The sequence below is a fragment of the Acomys minous genome, assembly GCF_964271855.1.
Source record: "Acomys minous genome assembly, chromosome: 14".
In the NCBI taxonomy this organism is placed as follows: domain Eukaryota; kingdom Metazoa; phylum Chordata; class Mammalia; order Rodentia; family Muridae; genus Acomys; species Acomys minous.
Window position 1 is genome coordinate 61,477,250 of NC_140496.1, and position 15,274 is coordinate 61,492,523.

At 44.2% G+C, this 15,274-nt stretch overlaps 1 long non-coding RNA gene across 1 annotated transcript in view; it reads left to right on the forward strand.

Moving 5' to 3' along the window:
• The window catches only part of LOC311582358, a 265,833-nt gene that overhangs the window by 23,496 nt on the left and 227,063 nt on the right, over positions 1 to 15,274 (forward strand). The window lies entirely within an intron of this gene.

A 15,274-nucleotide genomic window follows, 5' to 3' on the forward strand; every position in this document is an offset into this window, starting at 1 on the left:
AATGTTCTTAAACGATCGCTGAGGTGAGGGATTCGGAGTCTGGTTGATGGAGGCTAAAATACAGCCCAGTGCTTGAATGCTGTGTGATCTCAGGCAAGTTAGGCAGCCTGTCTGAAACAAGCATCCCCAGCTGAGTGACGATCATTAATTTTTACTGGCTAATGCGCTCCAAGAAGGAAGAAAACAATGATCCTGCTCTCGAGGAGATTGCAGCTTAACAGGAAGAAACTGACAAGCGGATCACTTGAGGAAAGCGGGAAGGAGAAGGATTAAAAGGCAGCCTGGTGCCTGCCTGCCCAGCTAAATTCTGACACTGGTGGCTTGACCTTGGCCAGATCTCTGCTTCGTGTCTGCTTGTCTGTAAAGAAGGTGACAGAAGAAGTGTCTGTGAACCCAGGAGACCTCAGATCTCTCCCAGCTATAATTTTTTCAGAAACATTTCTTAAGCTTTTTCTCCTCCTTTATTGGACGCATTCTTTCTTGTCTTTGGAATGCCCTCCGTTCTTAAAAATCCCACCTCATCCAAGTAGATTTCCAGGATTTCTAGGAAAGTGTTTTCTCTGAGCTGGGGCACTTTGTCTCACTTTTGTGACAGGGCATGCTTTCTGACTCCCTTTAATGATAGCCCTTATTTTAAACTCTAAGGAGCTCCGGCAGACTGGACCAAGCTTCAGACAGCTGCAGTGCTTTCCTTCACACCATTGATTTAGGGAATTAAAAACACCAAATGTGGGCAGGGCTCAAGAAACCACAGGGAAGTGGAGCCAAGGAGCTGCAGACTTGGGTCCTGCCAGTCAGAGAAGGGACCTTTATCTAGACCCAGGCCAGCAGGCTGCCAGATAGGGAACTGTAACCTGCAGTCCTTGCCTGCAGTCTGCTGAGCAGTCACCCAAGAGAGAAACTAGATTTCTATAATACCACCCTCCATCCTGCTGTGGCTCCCTCTGGCCACGTCGATTGGAAGCCAGTTGGCTTCTGATGCCCTTCACACTCGTGATGTGGGTAGAGGGAACCCAGCGTCTGGAAGGCAGTGGGAGAAATAGTTATTGCAGGCATCATGTGGATTATGCAGATCGACCCACATCTGAGATAAATTTTGATTTGTTTTATGAACAGCTACTTAATGCTAATAAATTCTTGGATAAGAACTCAGTCGGATCGCCCTTCACATCATCTATATTTTTTTGCTGAGACTCTGAAACACATCTCTCTGCCTAAGCTATATCTGTTTCCAATGGCTTTGACAGCGAGGAACAAAACATCTGACAAATAGTAGTTTAGCGTGTAAGTATCATTCATTGCCTTTTTAGCATAACATTTAAGTGTTGGTAGTTTCAGGACTGGTTGGACAGGAAGAGCTCTGTTATCAAGGACTGGGGCTCTTTTTGTGTTTACTCTTTGCCATCGTATCCAAGCCTGTCACCTCTTTGGGGTCATTATATGGAGCAAGAGAGGAGGGTAAGGAAATGTGACTCTGATTTTTATGAAGGAGAAAAATCCTACCTAGCTTGTGGCCACGATGGTTGGCTAGAAAAATGGTCTCATGGCCACCTTGGACCAGTCACTGGCAAAAGGAAATGCAATTGCTAACAGTCCATTAACTTGATCACAACAAAGCAGAGGTCCCGCTTGAGAGAGGAGGGGAGGAGTACTTGTTCCGTCGTCACCCAGCAATGTGGGCCTGCTGTATGTCTTTCTTTCCTTTTTTACATAGTCGCCCAACATCTGCAGAGTGTCGTAACCATAAATTGATTCTCAGGCAGAAAGCAGCAGCGATTGGGAAGCTCAGCTACAGAGGCAGGCTTACCTCCCAGCTTTTTTTGTTTCCTTGCAAGCTGCTTACTGTCACCTAACCTCCATTTCCCCATTCGCAAAACAGGTATAGCAACAACAGTTAACTGAGCTGCAGTGAGATGTGTCTGCAGCTGAGCCAAGAGCTCAGCATAGACGGCATAGCAAACACTCCACAAGATGTTACTTTGGCTTGTGCTATATTACAATGTTTGTAATAAGGCTAAATGCATCATTGGCTGCCTCTCCAATTCTGCAAATATCATCCATCTTAGGTGGGGTGTTTCCCCCCTATTCTTTGATATTCTACCTACTAAGAGAGCTAATGATGATAGGACACTTCTGGAAATTACTACATAGTCACAGATGTCACATAAATTTTCTCTGTAAAATGGCCCCTGGTTAGTCAAATTGTTTTCAAGTTTATCATTGTTTCCTAAACTCAATGGTTATATTAAGAGTTACGATTTTTCATAAGAGTATATTACTAAGTCAAACAATATGAAGCTGGGCCTCACACAAATAAATGAAACAACCACAACCAGGTGCGGTGGCACAGACCTGTAATCCCACCACTTTGGGAGGCAGAAGCAGGCAGATCTCTGTGAGTTTGAGGCCAGGCTGGTCTATAAAGTGAGTCCAGGGCAACTCAGGATATACAGAGAAATCCTGTCTCAAAAAAAAAAAACAAACAAACAAACAAACAAAAACAGAAGAAGAAGGAGAAGAAGGAAGAGGAAGAGGATGAGAAGAAAAGGGAAAAAAAAGAGAAAAAGAAATAACTTAAATTTCATGCTTCCCAAAGTTTCTCTGGGTTATCTCTAATTTATAGCAATATGTTTTATATGAAAAACACATGTTAGGTGGCGATCAGGGGTCCAAGTATCACATCTTCAAGCAACAATGTCCTAAGGATGGAAGAAGTTTCAGCATTTCCTTTTGGTAACTCAAGAACGTTTTCCCGCAAATGCTCCCTCCAACAGGTCTTCCTTTCTAGTTGATTGGCCACAAAGGCCCGAATGTTTTTACTAAGCCAGTCTCTGCTGAGGATGATAAACTTGCATTGTATACCTAGCATAGCCTCTGGAATTCAGAAGGTACATGGTTGCACAACAGCTGAGCCAAGCTGAAGAGGCTCAGTAAGGATGAAGGGAGATGGCAACACATTTAACTGTGTGTACTCCTCGTGTAGACCATCCAAGTTCAGTTCCCAGCACCCATGCTAGGCAGCTCAGAAGGACCTGTAACTCCAGCTCCAGGAAATCTGCTGCCCTCTTGTGGGCTCCATGGGTTGCATTCACACATGCAGATACCTACACATATATACACATTTTTAAAACTCTTTTTTAAAAATTAAAGAGGATGAGATTATTATTTAGGGAAGAAAGTCATAGTGTTTGCCACAAATATGGTACATTGATTTGCTTCTATCTTTTGAGGATTGTTGGAGGGTGGGGTAGCAAAAAGTAAAAAGTTTATTTTATGATATTGTGATGTATGCCTAATAAGAGTTAAATAAACCTGCCCTTTTAGTAGAAAACTTAAGAACAAAGTACAAATCCAATGTTTGTGATATGACCCAGGGTTCCTCCTTTTTCATATCAGAGTCCCCCTCTCAGTCAGTGCAAATCATGTGCCCAGATACATGGGGCTCAGCAACAAAGCAATACAAGTCTAGAAAGAATATAGGAATCACTTTTAGCTTTAGTCTCACTATTTTCTTTGCAGGAAGACCGAATTCTAGTGGTGGTAAATCATACCATCATCAGTTACGTGAAATATTAAGGGGGCATAGAGCAGACAGGTGTTATAATATTTATCTTCTAGGCAGAATACCTGAAATTTTAGCCTCATTTTTCTGCTATAAATTATTGTAATAAAATATTTTCTCAAAGTTAAGTGTGTAACTCATACCTTTAATCCCAGTATTTGGGAGATTGAGGCAGGAAGATCACAGAGTTTAAGGCTAGCCTGGGCTTCATAGTGAATTACAGACCAGGCTGAGCTACATAGTAAGACTGTTGGGAAAAAAAAAAAAACAAGATTATGGCAGTGGAGGCAGAGCATATGGTAGTGTGAATACCTTCTATGCAAGACATACACATCCCGTGGTCATCTTCTGCCAACTGTTCAACCCATCCTGAATTGTTCACATTCTAAACTACAAGATCTTTATCAGACAGGCCTAGTGATAAGGCAGGAAGATCACAGGTTCAAGGCTAGCTTGGACAACTTAATGAGACCCGGGATTCTCAACAGTAAAGGTTTAAAAAAGAGGACTGAGAAAGTGGCTCAGTAGTTGAGACTTACCTACCATGGATGAGGTCCTAAATTCAATGTCCAACACAAAGACAGACAGACAGACAGACAGACAGACAAGCAAGGGTGCCAGAGAAATAGTCTCACTGGATAATAACATGAGGACCCAAATTCTGAACTCCAAACAAAAGCTATTTATGGCCATGCTTGTAACCCTGACACTGTGGGTCAGTAATCAGTGAGAGACCCTGTCCACAAAAACACAGTGGAAAGCAATAAAAGAAGATACCAAACAGCCTACACACACACACACACACACACACACACACACACCACGCATACCACCATGTTGTGTGGTACATGAAAATAATCCACCATCACTAGCCTAACAGTGTTAATGTTGTATCTTCATATTTGATTAGCATTTTTTATTTGTCTAACATTTTACTTGTCATTTGCATGATAATAATGCCTAAATGTGTCAAGTGACAAGTGCAATAACATGGAAATGTTGATTTCAGTTAAACTAAATGTATTGTCCAACATCAGTATTATGTTCCACACAGAAGCACATCTTTTTGTGCATCGGCTTACTTACCTGCAAATGACCACGTGAATCCAGGCCAAGTTTACGGGGGTGCTAAAGGTCAACAGCAGCAGCATGCTTTGAAAAGGGAAGGTCGGGCAACAAGCTCGTTTAACAAAGCAGAACACAGTGAACCCTTGATGCAATAAGAGAGACCAATCCAGAAGAGACCTTGGATACTTGTCCTCTTCCTTCCTGGCTTGTTTTGTAAGACAGGGTCTCGCCATATAATGCTCCTGCCTCAGCCTCCCAAGTGCTGGGATTACAGGTGTGTTTTGTTTTGTTTTGTTTTGTTTTGTTTTGTTTTGTTTTGTTTTTGGTCTTTTAGCTTAACTACAAAACCCTGCCTAAAGCTAGCCATGATTTCCTAGGGTGGAGTCACCTATCCAGCACCCAGAACAAGAGCTTCCAGGACTCTGAGGTGAGCTGTTTTGACCCATCCGCCTGCCTTAGAGAGCAGAGGTCAAATGACAAGGAAGATGACCCGCACAGACCCAGACAATCTGCAGACCCCAAGTCCCCCACATGACATGAGGAAGCAAGGACGATGTGCCTAGAGCATGCCTCCAGAGCTGAGAGAACTGGGAAATGGGTTCAAGAAGGGGAGAGGTCACAGATGCATTCAAGGATAAAGGAAGAATGTGGGATTTACTCACGGCCCAGTAAGAAGATATGAGGAGAGCGGTGTGGTCTGCTTTGGATTGCTTTTAATTGTTCTGCTTCTGGTTGCCAGGATGGGAAGGATGCTGGGTGAGGCGACACGACAGGAAGCCAGACAACTATGATAGGATGATGTTCTCCTGGGTCAGGACTTCTTCCCCAGGGCAGACAACACAAGAGAAATTTCCCTTCCAGGAGGCAGGCCAAAAGAACTGACTTTTCCTTCTCCAAAGGAAGCCAGAAAAAAATAAAAATTTTTCTTCCCCAGGATGGATCCTGAAAACGTTTTACAGATGTGTCCAAATTTTGACTGGCAACACCATGTTGTCATCTACAAGGCTAACACTCAACGATCATATTTTCAAGTTTTTAAAAAGGACCAAAAAAAAAACCCCCTAACTTTATGATTTTGTATTGGGCCTCATTCATAACTGTCTTTGGCCACTGGCTCTAATTTTTCCCTGCCTTTCTCTTTTGGAGCTGGCGTTAAAGAAATTCTCTGACCCTCCTTGTCTAATAAAAGGCCATAAAACCCTCAATCTTACCCACACCCAGCAAGAAGGAATGCTGCACAAAAGAGGCCAGGGAGAGCTGGACAGACTCTTCTGTCCAATCACCTTCCTACACTGGGTGTCCCCGTGTCACACATGTGCAGTGAAGCCTCTATAAAACTGCCCAGGGTAGGGTTCAGAGAGCTTCTGGAACAAGGGCAAGTTTCTGGAATGTGGCACACCCAGACAGGGTCCTTCCCCCAACCCTTGACCTGTGTATCACTCCCACTGTGGCCTCTGCAAAAAGCCTTTATAATAAAGCAGTAGGTTTATCTCTCTGAGCTCTGCAAGGAGGAAGGTGCGGGAACAGCAGCGTGTAGCTCATCAATCAGAAGCACAGGGGAAACCCCGTGGTTACCTGAAGCGTACAATTGACACGTGAAGAGGAGAGCTGAGCTGTGACGTCTGACACTAAGACAGTGTCAAGGTTGAGTTAACTTAGAGGAACATGTAGCTGGTATTTACACAGAACTGACTGCTTAGCTGGCATGTGGGGACCCTCCACCATTGGTGTCATATGCCATCTGTGCTGTGACTATTGGAGAGAAACTAGATCCAAGTTAAAGTCGAGTTGTTATTACGCTTGCAGGAAAAATCTAGAACAGGGACCCATTAATAACTGATACTGACGTGGACCAGAGTAGAAAGGATAGATATGAAGATTTGTTGAATGCTGTGGAAATCAGAAATTCTAGCTTTTTATTTCATACACCGATTATAATTAAAGGAATGTAAGTTACAATGTTGTTTGATAAGGGACTCTGTAGAGTATAATTCCTTTGTTGAAAAGTCCCTTCTCAGTGAGGGAAAGATGAGAAATAAAAAGTGAGGGAGAGTTCACAATTAGGTTTAAATTTGCACAAGAGCCTTCTATCTATTTACCAAGGAACACTTAAAGAGATATAATGTTAATTTCAAGGACATGCTTCACTTTCTTAAGAAAGTAGCATACATTCAAAGCATAGGGTGATCTTCAAATTGGCAAACCATGTGCTGTTCTTTTAATCTAGAGAATATGTAGTTATACGTAGTAGAATATGCTTGTTAAATTATAAAGAGACGCGGGAACTTTGTTTTACAAAGGACTCCACCACCATGTGAAATCTTGTTGGCTCTTTGGCTAATTAGAAAACTGCAAACCCTTGAGCCTTGTTTTCTCAGCAGACTAGATGTAAGCAGAGCCTCTGGCAGATTGTACTACAAAGCTCCGCATGGAACTCCCTTTCTTCAAAGAGGGGAATTCTTACTTACCTGACTGAGCTTAAGGAAAGGGCTTTCCAAACACGCACTCCCAAATTCCATGGTAAAACTGACTGGAAACCTAATGCACGAGTTTAAAAATACTATTCCCATCAGAAGTTGGGGTTCCAAGGCACTTCTGATACTTACAAAGACATCAAAGTGAAGTGTACATTTGCCTTCACTCAAACTGAGAGAGGGATCCGAAGGAAAGCATGCACATGGCCGACTGATACAGGGGAAACATGCTCAGTGAGCATCACTAGTCCCCAGGAAACTGCAAATGAAAACAGAAAGCTAGCACCTCCCACCTGTCAAAATGGTTATCATCAAGAGAGATTAAAGGTGTGAAGTGTGGGCCAGGATGCGAAGCAAAGAGAACCCCGTACACTGTTGAAACATAAACTGTCCAGTTGTTATGAAAAATCAGACCTGCTACATGATCCAGCAGCCCTGCTACTGAGTATATATCCAAGGGATTTGACACCAAAATGCCAAAGCCAGAGACAGCTGCACATCCATTTGTATTATAGCACTACTACCAAGAGTCAAGATATGGAATCAACCTAAATGTCCACCAGTGGATGAGTGGACCAAAAAAATACACACACACACACACACGCACACACACACACACACACACACACACACACACACACACACATATATGTTACATGCAATAGAAAACTATTCAGCTTTAGTAAAAGACTGAAATCGTGTCCTTTCGTGAGCTGGATAGTTTTATATCTTGACACAAACTAAAGTCATCTGAGAGAGGAGGGAACGTCAGATGAGAAAATGCTTCCATGGGATGGATGGGGCTGAGGACAAGCTTGTAGGGCATTTTCTTGATTAGTGATTGATTGGGGGCGGGCCCAGCCCGTTGTGAGTGGTGCCATCCCTGGGCTGGTGGTCCTGGGTTCTATAAGAAAGCGGGCTAAGCAAGGCATGGGGGGCAAGTCAGTAAGCAGCACCCTCCGTGGCCTGTGCATCAGTTTCTGCCTCCAGGTTCCGGTCCTGTGTGAGTTCTTGTTCTGGCTTCCGTAAATGATGGGCTACAACATGGATGTGTAAACCAAATAAACCAATTCCCTACCCCCATTTGCCTTTTGGTCATGGTGTTTCATCGCAGCATCATTAAGCCTGACTAAGACACTTGGGAAGGAAGAGAAAGGGAGAAAGGGAAGGGAGGGAGAAAGGAAAGAAACAAGGAAGAAAGGGCCAACTCAAATCCTCATCTCGAGACTTCCAGCTTTTGAAGCAGGAAGAACATATTTCCTGTTAAGTAAGCCACACAGTTGATAGTCTGTTGGTGACCTTGATCTTTTGATCCTCCTTCCTCTGCTTGGTAAGTGCTGATACGCCTGCCACACAGGTACTGGGGACTGAGCCCACGTGATCAGCCCCTCCAGCCTCGGATTTTACTGTCCCAACTCTCCCACTTGACCGGCCTTTCTTCAGGCCTTGCCAGCCGACTTCTACTGAGCCCTTCCATTGCCTGGTGAGCTCTGCCTCCAGTATCTGCCCAGCGCACTCCTCACCTCTTTTGAAATCTGCTCAGAAGCCCCTTCTCAATGGATTCCACTCTGACCTTCCTGCTCCAAAGTGAGCCTTTCCCAACTCTGCTCCCTGCTCTTTCTTTTTCCTGTCAGCAGCATTTGAATGTTATAGCACACTCTGTATTATTTACTACATCTGTGTCTTGTTTGTCTCTACCTGTAATGAAACACCATGACCAAAAACATGTTGGAGAAGAAAGGGTTTATTTGTTTTATGCTTCCACATCGCTGTGCATCACTGAGGGAAGTCAGGACAGGAACCCAAACAGGGCAGGAACCTGTTGGCAGGAGCTGATGCAGAGGCCATGAAGGAGTGCTGCTTGCTGGCTGGCTTTTCATGGATTGCCCAGCCTGCTTCTTAACAAAACCCAGGACTACCAGCCCAGGGATGGCACCACCCACAATGGACTCAGCTCTCCCACCTCAATCACTGATAAGAAAATTCCCTATAGGTTTGCCTATAGCCTTATGGAAGTATTTTCTCAGTTGAAGTTCCTTCCTCTCAGATGACCATGGTTTGTATCAAGTTGACATTAAACTACCCAGCACATTACCCTAGAGTAAAAATTGCAGAAAAGGCAGGACTCTTTTTTTTTTTTCCCTAGGCATTGATTTACTTCAGAGGCCAGAAGACTGCCTTGCTCAGAGTAGAATCTCCATCAAGCCTTGTTTGTCCAAGAACTTTCCACTCATTCTTTCAGAGATATCAACTAGAGCATGTTATTTCATTTTCATAATACTTTAATCTGCCAGAAGTTGCTGCTATCATTGTCTTCTTGGTAGCAGATTAGAAGGGTCACTTAATCACTTACAACTTACAGCTCTGGGGGCTGGAGAGATGGCTCAGAGGTTAAGAGCACTGGCTGCCCTTCCAAATGACCCAGGTTCAATTCCCAGCACCCACATGGCAGCTCACAACTGTCTGTAACCCCAGTTCCAGGGGTTCTGACACCTTCATACCAATGCACATAGAATAAAACTAAACAAATCATTTAAAATATCATAACATTGGTGTCAAAACTTGAACTATCTTTGCTTCATTATGTCCAGTCTCTTCCTCTATCCTATGGTGATCATTCCTACAAGAAAAAAAAAATCCAAATTCTGCTAAGAAACAGTAGTCAAACTTGTAGAACCACTGTGGAAATCAATCTGGTAGTTTTTCAGAAAATTGGGACTAGCTCTACCATTCCTGGGCATATACCTAAAAGATGCTCCACCATACACAAGGACACTTGCTCAATTATATTCATAGCAGCTTTATTTGTAATAGCCAGAACCGGAAACAACCCAGATGTCCCTCAACCAAAGAACGGATAAAGAAAGGATGATACATTTATGCAATGGAATACTATTTAGCTATAAAAACAAGGACATCCTGAATTTCTCAGGAAAATGGGTGGTGTAGTGGGAGTTTTTGGTGTCTTTAAAAGCTTGGTTACGTTATGTAAACATAACTTTGTTTTAATCCCAGGTGCAGGATATGAAGCTGCTTTAGACTGTCCACAGCAGCAGACTATTTGCCTTGTGTGAGCTCTGATAGTGGCGTGATCTTTGCCAGCTGCACATAGTTTCTGAGGCCTCTGGAGAAGGAATAAATTCCAGAGCCCAGAGAGAGGATGAAAGAAGGCTCCTGCCTCCCACCCCCTGCTGTTCCTGGTTGCTGCTGTTGCGGCTTCATGAGAAGTTGGAGCTTTCCTGAAATGAAGATTGGACTTTTCCCCAAGGAACCCAACAACCCTAACCAGCAGGAAGTAGTCAAAAGAGACCTATGTCCCGCCCCTTCTCCCCACCAGCCTTCTTTCTCTTCTACCTGGTGTTAAGGCGTTGGTAGAGACTGGAGTAGAGAAGGCTTAACTAAGATAGAAAAAGGGACTAACAGGATAGAACTAGAAGAGATCATCCTGAGTGAGGTAACCCAAACCCCCCCCCAAAAATGCATGGTAAGTACTCGCTTATAAGCAGATATTAGCCATATAGTACAGGATAACCAGGCTACAATCCACAGACCCAAAGAAGCTAAGTAACAAGGAGGACCCGAGGGAGGATGCTTGAATCTCACCCAGAAAGGGAAGTAAAATAGGCATTGGAACTGCATGGAGAGAGGGAACTGGGTAGGAGAGGGCCTGGGAGGGGAGCAGGGGTGGGGATTAGAAGTAAGGGGAAGGCCAGGAGAGAGCACAGAAATCAGAGGTGGGGGTCATCTCTAGAATTTGCCAGAGACCTGGGATAGGGGAGGCCCCAGGAAGTCTACGGGGAAGGGGGGTCACTCTAGCTGTGATTCCTAGTAGTGAGGGATATAGAGCCCAAAGTGGCCGCCTCCTGTAGCCAGGCAGTGGAGGAAGAAGGACACCAACCCACCCACAAAACCTCCACTTAAAATTTGTCCTGCCTACAAGACCTGCAGGGATAAAGATGGGGCAAAGATGGAGGGAATGGCCAACAGAGACCGGCCCTACTTGAGATCCATCCCACGGGAGAGGGAGAGAGGCACCCCCTAGACACTGCTACTGTTACTCTGCTATGGTTATAAGCAGGAGAATCACATAACTATTCTGATGGCTTCACCCAGCAGCTGAGGGAAGCAGGTACAGAGACCCACAGCCAAACATTAGGCAGAGCTCAGGGAGTCCTACGGAAGAGTTGGGGGCAATGATGGAGGGAGCAAGAGGGGTCAAAGACTCTGCTTATAAGGAATGTCTCCGTCCTTCCTTGTTCGCAACTGCACCTTCCAAGGCAGCACCAAAGTAATCAGCACGCTCACTATGCAGAGGCAAGCAAGTGTCCCATCCGGGCTGTGGGTGAAGGAGTGAGGATTATGGAACAAGACAGGGTTAGCCTGGGCTACCTAGCAACTCCCAGGACAGCCTGAGATTGACCCATCAAATAATAAAGGCCCATTATGATGAGTTAGAGGACAGCATCTTCAGCAGAAACTTCTTCAGTGTGAACTTTTGGAGGAGCCTGAGGTTCGGTGGGTTTCTGGGGTTTGACCTGACTTGCGCAGTAGATTCTAGCCCGTGCTTATTTTGGTCTAAGGGGTTACTGTGCACCAGAGGAAATTGCTTTAAAGTGAATCTGCACAGAGTTCTGCAGAATCTAATAGATCGATACCCAAGACGCAGGCAAGGAGACTGGGGAAATTACAAGAATTCAGTTTTGCACTATGAGTGTCTAACTGGCTTAGTTTTAGAGATTAAAGAAAAACAAATACCAGAGGAGAATGCTCATCAATCGTGATTAAGCTCCATTCCATCCTTAAGACTATCTAACTACCAAGCTCACTGGCTTACAGGGTTGCTGAGGCTTCGAAACCATGGGGGAACACTTCTTATAACCCAGATTTCAGCTTTTCCCAGACCCAGAAGCAAGTGCAGCGAGGCAGGCTGCTGGAGCCCCTCATTCTGTAAGGGCACGAAACCAAAACTTTCGGGAAGCTGGTTCTCCTGAGCGCGCTCCAGGTGGAAAGGAGCATGCCACCGTGCTGCTTCCGTTGGCTGCAGACCTGCCCCCACAGTCGCAGTTCCCAAGCCACCCTGCTCAGGCCGAAAATGTGTTCTCTTCATTTCTTTTCTCTGACCTTGGCAACTGCTTATATAACGGCTTGGCCTTTTCACAAAAATTAGGCCCTGTGCTTGGACAAGTTGCTGATTGTATCAAGAATTCTAAACTTTGAAATCCCCAAATATATTATTTTAAAGGTCTTGGTTCATTCGGATTATGAGTTATGACATTTCTATAGGAACCAGGCTGGGTTGAATCTGAGGATCCCCAGGATGGCTACGGCAGAGGAGTCTGTGGACACAGACAGTAGTAGAAAGAATTGGGGAAAGAATGTTGCAAGGAGCCCAGACTGTTTGCTAATTATGAAAGCCTAGGAGATTATAAAACAGGTGTCAGTATAACTAACATGGTGTTGTCGTCCAAGGCAGATAAGAGATTGAAGGAGAAAGAGGGTTTTTTAAATATTTATTTATTTTTATTTTATGTGTATGAGTGTTTTGCCTGCATATGTCTGTGCACTGTGTGTATGCAGAGCCCAGGCTATAAACAGTATAGGATCACTGTTATAGGATCATCCATTATTTGTGTTTTACTTATGCCTTGTCTCATGTCATAAAGAAGTCTATGAATTTATATTGCTTCACGCTAAAGAATGTTTAAATCGTACACATTTTTGTTTTGCAATAAAAAATTCGAACACAAAAGAAAATAGTGAGAACAGTAAAAGGAAGTCTATGTACCTGTCACTTGGATCAGAAGATTATCAAGCTGCTGTGTGTTGCCTAGCTCTTCTCCTGCCTTGTGTGTCATCTCTGTGTCCGTGTCTTGCCTATGTTTTTTCCTATGTCTTTCTGACCTGATTTACTCATCCCAGAGACGTTCCCTGCTCTCCAGCAAGATGTACCCAACTCTCCTGCTGCCACTCTAGAATCAGCTCATCTCTTAAGGTACATGGTTTCTCTTCAGTGGGCTTGAAGCTTGTTTTTGTTTTTTGTTTGTTTGTTGATTTTTAAGGAATAAACTCAAAGCAATGTCATAACAGGAATGATGTCCAGACAGTTGTGGCCACTACCAACCTGAGAAAATAATTTGTAAATGGCATCAAATAAATACGACTATGTAAATGCATTAAAACGAATCTGTTCTTAAAATAAAGCAGGTTGGCCAGCATGTAAACTCGCCTCTAGGCAGTGCTTCTCCAGAGCTGCTTTCCTCCATCTAGAAAATGGTCAGCTTCTCTGGGATTCTTTAATCAGAATTTTATCTCGCTTTTGCTGGGGAGCTTGGCAATTTGTATGCTAGTATCCTCATTTCACTTTTGTCAGTTTTAAGAAAATACTAAGTGGCATCTAGAACTTTCCCTTTTTCTCCTTGGAACAGTGTTCATCTTCTACTTTGCCTAACAACTAAAGTAGCATGGCTTCCAGCCAGCCCTATAAGAACAAAGGCTTGCCAACCACCGAGGTGCTGGGGCTTCACTTCCTCCTCTTCACTGCAGGCGAGGAGCACCGGAAGGCCACAGCCACAGCTCAGTTCACCACAGGTAAGGAGCACCGGAAGGCCACAGCCACAGCTCAGTTCACCACAGGTAAGGAGTACCGGAAGGCCACAGCCACAGCTCAGTGATAAGCTGAGCATAGAGAGAAAATAATGTGCATCATTTTAGGGGAGTGTTCGCCAGTGGGTTCTAATCTGAGGGCTGTGGTAAAGAAGACTTGGCTTCTCGTTGAGAACTTTGGGGTGGTTAGGGTTAATGGGACACCTGACAGAATCTAGGATCATTTGGAAGAAGCCTCTGGGCATGCCTGTGAGGGATTGTCTTCATTTTGTGCGTTGAGGTGGAATCTTCTCTCCCTGTAAATGGTGCCATCCCTTGGCATTCCCTGGATGGGATACTAGGCTATATAAGTGGAGAAACGGAGCTGAGAAGCAAGCATGCCTGCACTACCCCTCTGTTTCTCCACTGTGGATTTAGTAAGGCCAGCCGCTTCACACTCCAGCTGTCTTAATTTCCCCACAATGATAGACTATACCTTGAGATTTGAGCTAAAGTAAACGCTCACCCATACATTGCTTTTGCCAGGGTAACACACAGAACAACAACAACAAAGTAACTGAGACAGGCATGAATTGAACATGTGAATTACGGAGAAAAGGTTGTGTCTTCATCCTTTAAATTCATATTTTGCCATCTATTCTCCCAATGATAGTGGGAGGTAATCAACTCAAGAGGGTAGGACACTCATGAATAAGATTTGTGGCCTGAAAAGGAAATCCCACCATGTGAAGGCACTGTGATGGATGCCATGAAGAGAGAGCTCATAAAAACCAGGGCCTGTTGGTATCTTGATTTTTCTTTTGCAGTCTTCAAAACTGAGAAATTATTGTTTAAGTCTCCCACTCATGATATTTTGTTGGTGCAGCCTAAGCTGATGTGGTGGTTTGAATAAAAAATGGCCCTATAGGCAGGCCCACAGGGACTGGCACTATTAGGAGGTGTGGCCTTGTTGAAGTGGGTGTGGCTTTCTTGGAGGAGGTGTGACACTGAGGGTGGGCTTTGAGGCTTCAGAAGCTCAAGCCAGGGCTGGTGGCTCACTGTCTCTTCTGCTGCCCCTTCGGATTCAGATATAGAACTCTTAGCCACCTCCCCAGCACCATGGCTGCCTGTGTGCTGCCTTGCTTCTCACCCTGATGATAACGGACCAGACCTCTGAACTGTCAGCCAGCCCCAATTAAATGCTTTCCTTTATAAAAGCTGCTGTGGTCATAGTGTCTCTTCACAGCAATAGAACCCTGACCAAGACAGCTGACATAATATAAGATAAGCACACATGTTTGTATAATAATAACCAAAGCATTAGTATTTCCCACACGCCAGACATCAGCCTTAAACTCCTTATGTGTGTTCAATTCTTACTCTTAGCAAGAAACATTATGAAGCACACATCAGTTGCCTTTAATTTCATAGGTAGGACTCTGAGGAATAAAGGATGAATAAATAGGAGCCCAGGACCACTCAGCTATGACATGAGAAGCCAGAATTTAAATCAGGGCAATCTGGCATTAAACTCACTAAGGGCTTTTTTTTTTCCCCCTTAAGCAAAACCTCTGAATCTAAAAACCAC